This window comes from Microcebus murinus, chromosome 6 (assembly GCF_040939455.1).
Source record: "Microcebus murinus isolate Inina chromosome 6, M.murinus_Inina_mat1.0, whole genome shotgun sequence".
Classification (NCBI taxonomy): Eukaryota; Metazoa; Chordata; class Mammalia; order Primates; family Cheirogaleidae; genus Microcebus; species Microcebus murinus.
The window spans coordinates 41,636,403-41,645,773 of NC_134109.1; positions in this window are offsets into that span (position 1 = coordinate 41,636,403).

A 9,371-nucleotide genomic window follows, 5' to 3' on the forward strand; every position below is an offset into this window, starting at 1 on the left:
GGAAAAAAATAATTCCAAACCACCTAAGTATCAATAAACACAGGAATGACTAAATAAACTTATGATACGTAAATACCATGGAATAGTACTGTTAATCATATTATTGTTTAAAAGATTGAAAAAATATACATATGTATACACTCTTCCAGTTACTATGGCTGCGTTGCAATTACCGCCACAACTTAGTGATATAAAACAACCATTTATTATTCTCACAGATTCTGTGGCTTAGAGATTCAGACAAAGCACAGCAGGGATGGCTTTTCTCTGCTTTTATGCATAGTATTTCAACAGAAAAACTCCAAGGCTGAGTACTGGAATCATCTGAAAACTTCACTCTCACACTGGTGGTTGAAGCAGACTAAAGGCTAGAAGCCTCAGTTCTATTCCAGGTGGACCTCCCCATGAGGCCTTTTAGCATGGATCCGTTTGGACTTCCTCACAACCTGGTGGCTGGGTTCCAAAAGTAAGTATCTTGAGAGAGAAAACCAAGCAGAAGTATATTGCCTTTTGTGACCTAGCCTTAGTAATCATGTAGTGTCAGTTCTGCTGCATTATATTTATCTAGATAGTCACAAAATTATATGCAGGTTCAAGGGGAGGTGAAATAGACTCTACCTCTGGATGGGAAGAGGCAAGGTTCTCAAAAAGCATGTGGGACCAGAAATGTTGCTGTGGCCATTTTTGGAAAATACAACTTGCCATATGTACTTACATTGAAGGACCTCCTAAATACTTTAAGGTAGGGAAAATAAATGAGATATATAAGAACAGTGTGGTCCCTTTTATTTTATTTATTTATTTATTTTGAGGCAGGGTCTGACTCTGTCACTCAGCCTAGAGTGCAGTGGCATCATCATAGCTCACTGCAGTTTCAAACTCCTGGACCCTCGTGATCCACTTGCCTCTGCCTCTAAGAGTAACTGGGACTACAGGCATGTGCCACCATGTCCAGATATTTTTTCTATTTTTTGTAGAGACAAGGTCTCACTGTGTTGCTCAGGCTGGTCTCAAATTCCTGGGCTCAAGCAATCCTCACACTTCGGCCTCCAAAGTGCTGGAATTATAGGCATCTATTTATGCTTTTTAAAAACACAAAACCATATTTCCAAATGTGCATACATTGTTTAAAGATACATATTTCTCAGAGTTTCTAAGTGGAACCTGGATGTTCAGCCAATGAAACAGTGATCTGTCCAAATCATGGCAGAAAAACTAGCCCTAATGGCCCCACATAATTCCATAAGAAATGTTTAAGGGTAATTTTTACTTAGAAAAATGTCTCTTAGAGCCGGGCGTGGTGGCTCACGCCTGTAATACTAGCACTCTGGGAGGCCGAGGCAGGAGGATTGCTCAAGGTTAGTAGTTCGAAACCATCCTGAGGAAGCGCGAGACCCCGCCTCTACTATAAATAGAAAGAAATTAATTGGCCAACTAGTATATATAGAAAAAATTAGCTGGGCATGGTGGCGCATACCTATAGTCCCAGCTACTCGGGAGGCTGAGGCAGTAGGATTGCTTGAGCCCAGGAGTTTGAGGTTGCTGTGAGCTAGGCTGACGCCATGGCACTCACTCTAGCCTGGGCAACAAAGTGAGACTCTGTCTCAAAAAAACAAAAAAAGAAAAGAAAAGAAAAATGTCTCTTAATCATTCACTCTGGAATATAACCCCCTCCTGAAAAACATGTGACTCCAGTGTAATAAATTAGTGGTAGCAAGTCTTCATGTTCTTTCCCCCAAAAGTCTGAGTCTCCATCATGACCATCCCCCAGATGGTGCACATCTCACTCATTATGTATGTATATACCCGCCCCCCTCCCCCCTCCCACCTGCCCAATACCCTATTACTGTAGTACCTATGTGTCCACTTAGGTGCTACTCAGTTAATACCAGTTTGCTGGAGAATATATCTGGTGCTTGTTTTTCCATTCTTGGGATACTTCACTTAGTAGTATGGGTTCCAGCTCTAACCAGGAAAATATAAGATGTGCTATATCACCATTGTTTCTTAGAGCTGAATAGTACTCCATGGTATACATATACCACATTTTATTAATCCATTCTTGGATTGATGGGCACTTGGGCTGTTTCCACAGCCTTGCAATTATGAATTGTGCTGCTATAAACATTCGAGTGCAGGTGTCTTTTTTGTAGAGTGTCATTGGATCATTTGGGTGGATGCCCAGCAATGGGATTGCTGGATCAAATGGTAGATTCACTTGTATCGCTTTAAGGTATCTCCATATTGCTTTCCACAGAGGTTGAACTAGTTTGCAGTCCCACCAGCAGTGTAGGAGTGTTCCTCTCTCTCCGCAACCACGCCAGCATTTATTGTTTGGAGATTTTTTGATAAAGGCCATTCTCACTGGGGTTAAGTGATATCTCATTGTGGTTTTGATTTGCATTTCCCTGATGATTAGAGATGTTGAGCATTTCTTCATATGTTTGTTGGCCATTCTTCTGTCTTCTTTAGAAAAATTTCTGTTCAAGTCCTTTGCCCACTTTTTAATGAGGTTATTTGATTTTTTCTTCCTAATTTTTGTGAGTTCTAAGTATATTCTAGTTATCAGTCCCTTATCGGATGCATAGGATGCAAAAATTTTCTCCCATTCTGTAGGTTGTCTGTTTACTTTCATGACTATTTCTTTGGCCGTGCAGAAGCTTTGTAGTTTGATCATGTCCCATTTATTTATTTTTGTTGCTGCTGTGATTGCCTTTGGGGACTTCTTCATAAACTCTTTGCCCAGGCCGATGTCTAGGAGAGTGTTTCCAACTTTTTCCTCTAGAGTTCTAATAGTTTCATACCGTAGGTTTAAGTCTGTTATCCAGCATGAGTTGGTTTTTGTGAGAGGTGAAAGGTATGGGTCCTGTTTTAGCCTTCTACAGGTAGCTATCCAGTTTTCCCAGCACCATTTATTAAAGAGGGATTCTTTTCCCCAGCGTATGTTTTTGTCTGCTTTGTCAAAGATTAGGTGGCTATATGAGGATGGTTTTATATCAGGATTCTCACATCTGTTCCACTGGTCAATATTCCTATTTTTGTGCCAATACCATATTGTTTTAATTACTACAGCTTTGTAGTATAGTTTGATATCTGGCATATTAATGCCTCCCATTTTGTTTTTGTTGCCTAGACTTGCTCTTGATATTCGGGGTCTTCTTTGGTTCCATACAAAGCGTAAAATTATTTTTTCTATATCTGTGAAGAATGCTGATGGGATTTTAATAGGTATTGCATTGAATCTGTAGATCAGTTTGGGTAGTATAGACATTTTGATGATATTGAGTCTGCCGATCCACGAGCATGGTATGGATTTCCATCTATTTACATCCTCTGCTATTTCCTTCCTCAGTGTTTCATAGTTCTCCCTGTAGAGGTCTTTTACGTCCTTGGTTAAGTATATTCCTAGGTACTTTAATTTCTTTGTTGCTATTGTGAAGGGAATTGAGTCTTTGTGATTTGGTTCTCAATTAGATTGTTGTTGGCATATATGAATGCCTCTGATTTCTGTGTATTGATTTTGTATCCTGAGACTTTACTAAATTCATTGATCAGTTCCAGGAATTTCTTGGTTGAATCCTTGGGATTTTCTAGATACAATATCATATCATCAGCAAACAGTGAAAGTTTGATCTCTTCTGCCCCTATTTGGATACCTTTGATTCCATTTTCCTGTCTGATTGCTGTATCCAAGACTTCCAGCACTATGTTGAACAAAAGTGGAGATAGTGGGCAGCCTTGTCTGGTTCCAGTTCTAAGTGGGAATGATTTCAATTTTTCCCCATTCAGTATGATGTTGGCTGTGGGTCTGTCATATATGGCTTGTATCATTTTTAGGTATGTCCCTTCTATGCCTATTTTCTTAAGTGTTCGTATCATGAAAGGGTGTTGAATTTTGTCAAAAGCTTTTTCTGCATCTATTGAAAGAATCATGTGGTCTTTGTTTTTGCTTCTGTTGATGTGGTGAATTGCATTTATAGATTTACGTATGTTGAACCATCCCTGCATCCCTGGGATGAAGCCCACTTGGTCGTGGTGGATTATTTTTTTGATAAGTGTCTGGATTCAGTTAGCTAAGATTTTGTTGAAAATTTTTGCATCTATATTCATTAGGGATATTGGTCTGTAGTTTTCTTTTTTTGTTGCATCCTTTCCTGGTTTTGGTATCAGAGTAATATTCGCTTCATAAAAGGTGTCGGGGAGGTTTCCTTTCTTCTCGATGTTGTGGAATAGTTTCTGCAAGATAGGTACTAGTTCTTCTTTGTAAGTGTGGTAAAATTCAGGTGTGAAGCCATCTGGACCGGGACTTTTCTTTTTAGGGAGATTTTTAATTGCTGTTTCTATTTCAACTGTTGAGATTGGTCTGTTCAGGGAATCTATTTCTTCCTGGTTGAGCCTAGGGAGGCTGTGTGTTTCTAGAAATTTGTCCATTTCCTCCACATTTTCTAGTTTGTGTGCATAAAGATTTTTGTAGTATTCATAAATTGTATCTTGTATCTCTTTGGGATCAGTTGTGATATCTCCTTTTTTGTTCCTGAAGGAGCTTATTAGAGATTTCTCTTTTCTACTTTTCGTTAGCTTAGCCAATGGTGTGTCAATTTTGTTTATTTTTTCAAAGAACCAACTTTTTGTTTTATTAATCTCCTGAATAGCTTCCCTGTTTTCAATTTCATTTAGTTCTGATTTGATCTTGTTGATTTCACTTCTTCTGCTGGGTTTGGGGTTGGTCTGTTCTTCTTTTTCCAGCTCTTTGAGTCGTTTCATTAGATTGTCTATTTGTGATCTTCTTGTCTTTTGGTTATAGGCATTTATGGAGATAAACTTTCCTCTCAGAACCGCTTTAGCTGTGTCCCAGAGGAGTTGATAACTTGTCTCTCCATTGTCGTTTTCTTCATACAACTTTTTTATTTCCGTCTTGATTTCTTCATTTATGAAGTAATCATTTAGTAGGAGGTTGTTTAATTTCCACGTTTTTGTGTAGAAATGTGAGTTTCTGTTAGGGTTGATTTCTAGTTTTATTCCACTGTGATCTGAGAAGGTACATGGTATTATTTCTATTTTTTTTAATTTCTTGAGATTTTCTTTGTGTCCTAGGATATGGTCAATCTTAGAGAATGTCCCGTGAGCTGATGAGAAGAACGTATATTCAGTGGATTTTGGGTAGAATGTTCTGAAGATGTCTGTCAGACCCAATTGTTCTAGAGTTTTGTTTAAGTCCATTATTTCTTTATTCATTTTCTGTTTGGAGGATCTGTCTCGTGCCGTCAGTGGGGTGTTGAAATCTCCGGCGATTATGGAGTTGCTATTAATCCATTTGCTTAGCTCCAGTAAGGTTTGCTTTATGAATCTGGGTACACCTAAGTTGGGTGCATATATATTTAAAATTGTTATCTCTTCTTGTTGGACTGTGCCCTTCACCATTATATAATGACCCTCTTTGTCTTTTACTACTTTTGTTGGTTTAAAAACTAAATCGCCTGAAATTAGAACTGCCACACCAGCCTTCTTTTGGCTTCTATTTGCTTGTAATATTGATCTCCACCCTTTTATTTTTAGTCTACATGCATCCTTGCAGGTTAGATGTGTTTCCTGAAGACAGCATATACTTGGCCTGTATTTTCTTATCCATTCAGCCAGCCTATGTCTCTTGAGTGGAGAGTTTAAGCCATTCATTGAGAGAACTGATAGGTAAGGTAGATTACTGATCATTCTGTTGGGTTGGATGTTGTTGCTATGATTTCTGTCTTGAGCCATTGTAATATCTGGCCTTTAATATCTTTGGGTTTTGGTTGTTTTTATATTCGTGGGTTATTATTATGATATTCCGTGCATAACGCTGTTTTAAGTACTTCTTGTAGGGCTGGTCTTGTCTTGGTGAATTCTCTGAGCCTTTGCTTGTCTGAGAATGTTTTTATTTCTCCTTCATACACGAAGCTTAGTTTTGCAGGGAATAATATTCTAGGCTGGGCATTGTTTTGTTTCAAAAGAGTGAGAATGGGGCCCCAGTCTCTCCTTGCTTATAAAGTCTCATTAGAGAAGTCTGATGTTATTCGAATTGGCTTTCCCTTGTATGTTAGTTGCTTCTTTTGTCTTACAGCTCTTAGAAGGGCCTCTTTAGTTGATACTTTGGTCAGTCTGATGACTGCATGTCGTGACGTCTTCCTGTTTGCGTTGAATCTCCCAGGGGTCCTCTGAGCTTCTTGAACTTGTATATCAAGATTTTGAGCAAGGCCTGGGAAATTTTCCTCTATTATATCTTCAAACAGCTTGTCCAACCCTTGAGTGTTGTCTTCTTCCCCTTCCTGTAACCCTATGACCCTCACATTAGGTTTCTTCACATAATCCCACAGCTCTTGTAGGCTTTGCTCTTTTCTCTTGTTTCTCTGCTCTATTTCTGTGACTGATTTATTTAATTGGAGGGTGTTATCTTCAAGCTCTGAGATTCTTTCTTCTGTTTCTTCTACCCTGTTCTTGATACTTTCCACTGTATTTTATAGTTCCTTGAATTGATTCTTCATTTCCAGGAGTTCGGTTACACTTTTCTTCATTGTGTCTATTTCTTTTCCCATATCCTGGAGACTTTTTGTGGTTTCTTTGTGTTGGCTATTGCGTTGTTGTTGCAGCTGGGTGAGTGTTCTTATGATGCACATACAAAATTCCTCTTCTGTCATATTGGTTGCCTGATTTTGGTTGGTGTCTGTTTCTAGGGGGCTGGTGCTCCTCTTTGGGGGTGTGTTTTCCGTTTGGTTCTTCATATTTCCTGAGTTCTTTCGCTGATTTCTTCCCATGTCGATCAGTTGTTGTTTCTTTCCTTAGGTTATTGTTTGGGTATTCACACACCTTGTTTAGTTTCTGAGGCGTTAGGTGGTGTCTGTGGGTGAAATTGGACCACTCCCTGTATATTGAGTCAGTGGGTGCCGTGGAAAGGCTGTGCAAGATGCCGTCCCTGTCAGTAGGTGGCGTTTGCTTGGAGGAACAGGCTATACTGTTGATTTTGTGTCCTGTTAACAGCTCTTGTTCTGGGCGGAGCTGGGTTGGGTAAGCCTGCCCTCAGGCCGTTAGCAGGGGTCAAAGTTCTGTTCTCTGATTCCAGGGAAAGCTGATTCCAGGGCGGGGCTGGAATGGTCCCGCTCAGCCAGAAAGTCTGTGTGTGGGGGTGGGGCTGTCTGAGACCCGCAGTCTGGAGCGGGCCATGCTTCTTTCCACCCTCCCCAACTCCGCAGCTACTCCTGGGCCTCTGCCAGCAGGCCAGACCACAAGCCACCAGGCCTCCCCGGACTGTGATGCCGGCGGGGAGGTTCCCTGCACAGGAACGCCACCTGGGTTGGGCGCACGGCCTCCTCCTGGGAGGAGGGTTGCCCTCTAGGATGCCGATCCGCCCCTGGAGGCACACACACCTCAGTAGGCTGTTCACGTATAACCCTTCTGTGCCCCGGGCAATGCTAGCCCTCGGTGCAGGGGATCTGGTCTGCAGGTCCAACCTCTGGGTCCCAGAGTTCAAACTGTATTCCCACCAGGGAGAGGATTTCTGGTCCTAATTCACCCACAGGGAGCCCAAGCTGGGTCTATGTCTCTCAGCCTCTGAGTCGGCACCGTTTTCCTGGGAACACGGTGCCAGCAGCACCTGGGAGGGCGGGCGGGGTCCCAAACGGGAAGGTCCCATTCCCTGGAGGTGCCTCCGGCTGGTGGCTATATTGTCTCTCTGGGCAGCCGCGGGTAGGGTTGGCGGAGGGGGGCAGGAGGCAATATGGCGCCTGCCGCGCGGCTCGGGTCTGTGCACACGGAGGTGCCCGGAGGAAGTTGGGAACCTGGTGCCACGTCTGCTACAGGCTCACCGTTGGCAGGCGGCGGCAGTCTCTGGGCTGGTGTCCGCAGGTCTCTCCACCCGCTGGGGAGCCCACCAGCAGTCCCGAATGCAGGGGAGGGGAAACAGCAGATCCACCTACCCTTGCCGCTGGTCTCCGGGCTGCTCCGGTGGTCTCAGCCTCCAGTTATCCTCCGCAGCCTCCTCCCGGGGTCTCAGGTACCCCTCCTTCGGCCCTCGTCCGCTGTATGCTCGTCTTCTTGCTTCTTTCCTCTAATTTTTGCTAGAATCTGTCTTTTCTGCAGAGACACTCTGTCTGGCGGTGTTATTCGTCCGCCATCTTGCTCCACCCCAAAAGTGTTTTAATTAACAATTCATGTCTTCCCTTTGAAGTTAGGGGATGACATTCTGTTCCTTAACCTTCTTTCCCTTTGAGAACAGTGGTTGGCACTTCCAATTACAGGCACAGGTTTTGTTTGTAGAACTGAAGCCTCAGGGGAGTATGAGGAAGCAGAGAAGGCTCGTCAAATTGACCATCATCAAATGGTCCTCATTTCCATTATTCCCAGCTTTATATTAACTTTTCGTAACCTGCCTGAAGACATGAACAGGCTGATTCTCATAGATACACCTGGGCTGGTGAGAGGTGTTAGAGAGAATTGTATATTCCTACATTTTAAAGCCATTGAAAATTCTTGGTCTCCAATTTAGCTATACACCTCAGCCATCAGTACTCTAGAATTGTTTTACTTGTCTCCCAGGCCAGTTTCATCCAACAGCAACTATCCTCAACTACTGTTTGCTTCACACGCTCCTTCTCACCAGAGGACTGCATTCACTAAGAAAAGCCTCCATTTCCCTAAGAAAAGCAAACTATTCCACAGATGCACTTCCCAACCTTCCATCTCCAGGCCTATAAATTCATCTATATCTGAACTTACCCTTGCCTCCTTTCCCCTACTCTCAGAGGGTGGAAGATGGTCCAATTCTTCATGACTAATGCCTCCCCTTACCTGTGAGCTTAGTGCTGCCTCTTTCAGTCTCCTTTGGGACCTGTCCCCTCATGATTTCTCTCTTCTGAATTTTCCATTTTGCTAGCTACTGCCTCAAAGTTCATAAATGTGTTCCATTTGGAGACTTCACTACCATCCTCCCCCCACCCCCACGGCTCCTTTCCATTACGAACAGCTAATCTGCAATAGGTAGACACTGTCTCCCTTCACTCTTCAACCAGTGAATAGTGGTTCTACTACCTGAGCCCTTCCTCAAATACTGCTCTGGCAAAAGTCACCTGTTATGTCCCAAATAGACTCTTCAGTTCTCATGTCACTTTATTCCTCTATGGTGCTCATCCTGCCATGCCCTTTTGGAAACTCTTTCCTTGGCTTCTGTTATACCATTCTCCTTTGCCCTCTTTCTTCGGACATTCTTTCTTAGTTGTTCTTGATAATAATAGCTAATGATAACAGTAGCTACCATTTATTGTGGGCTTCCCACGTTTTATGCTTGTTATAAGCAATAGCACATTCAGTTCTCACAATAACCCTATAAAGAATGCAGTATGAAT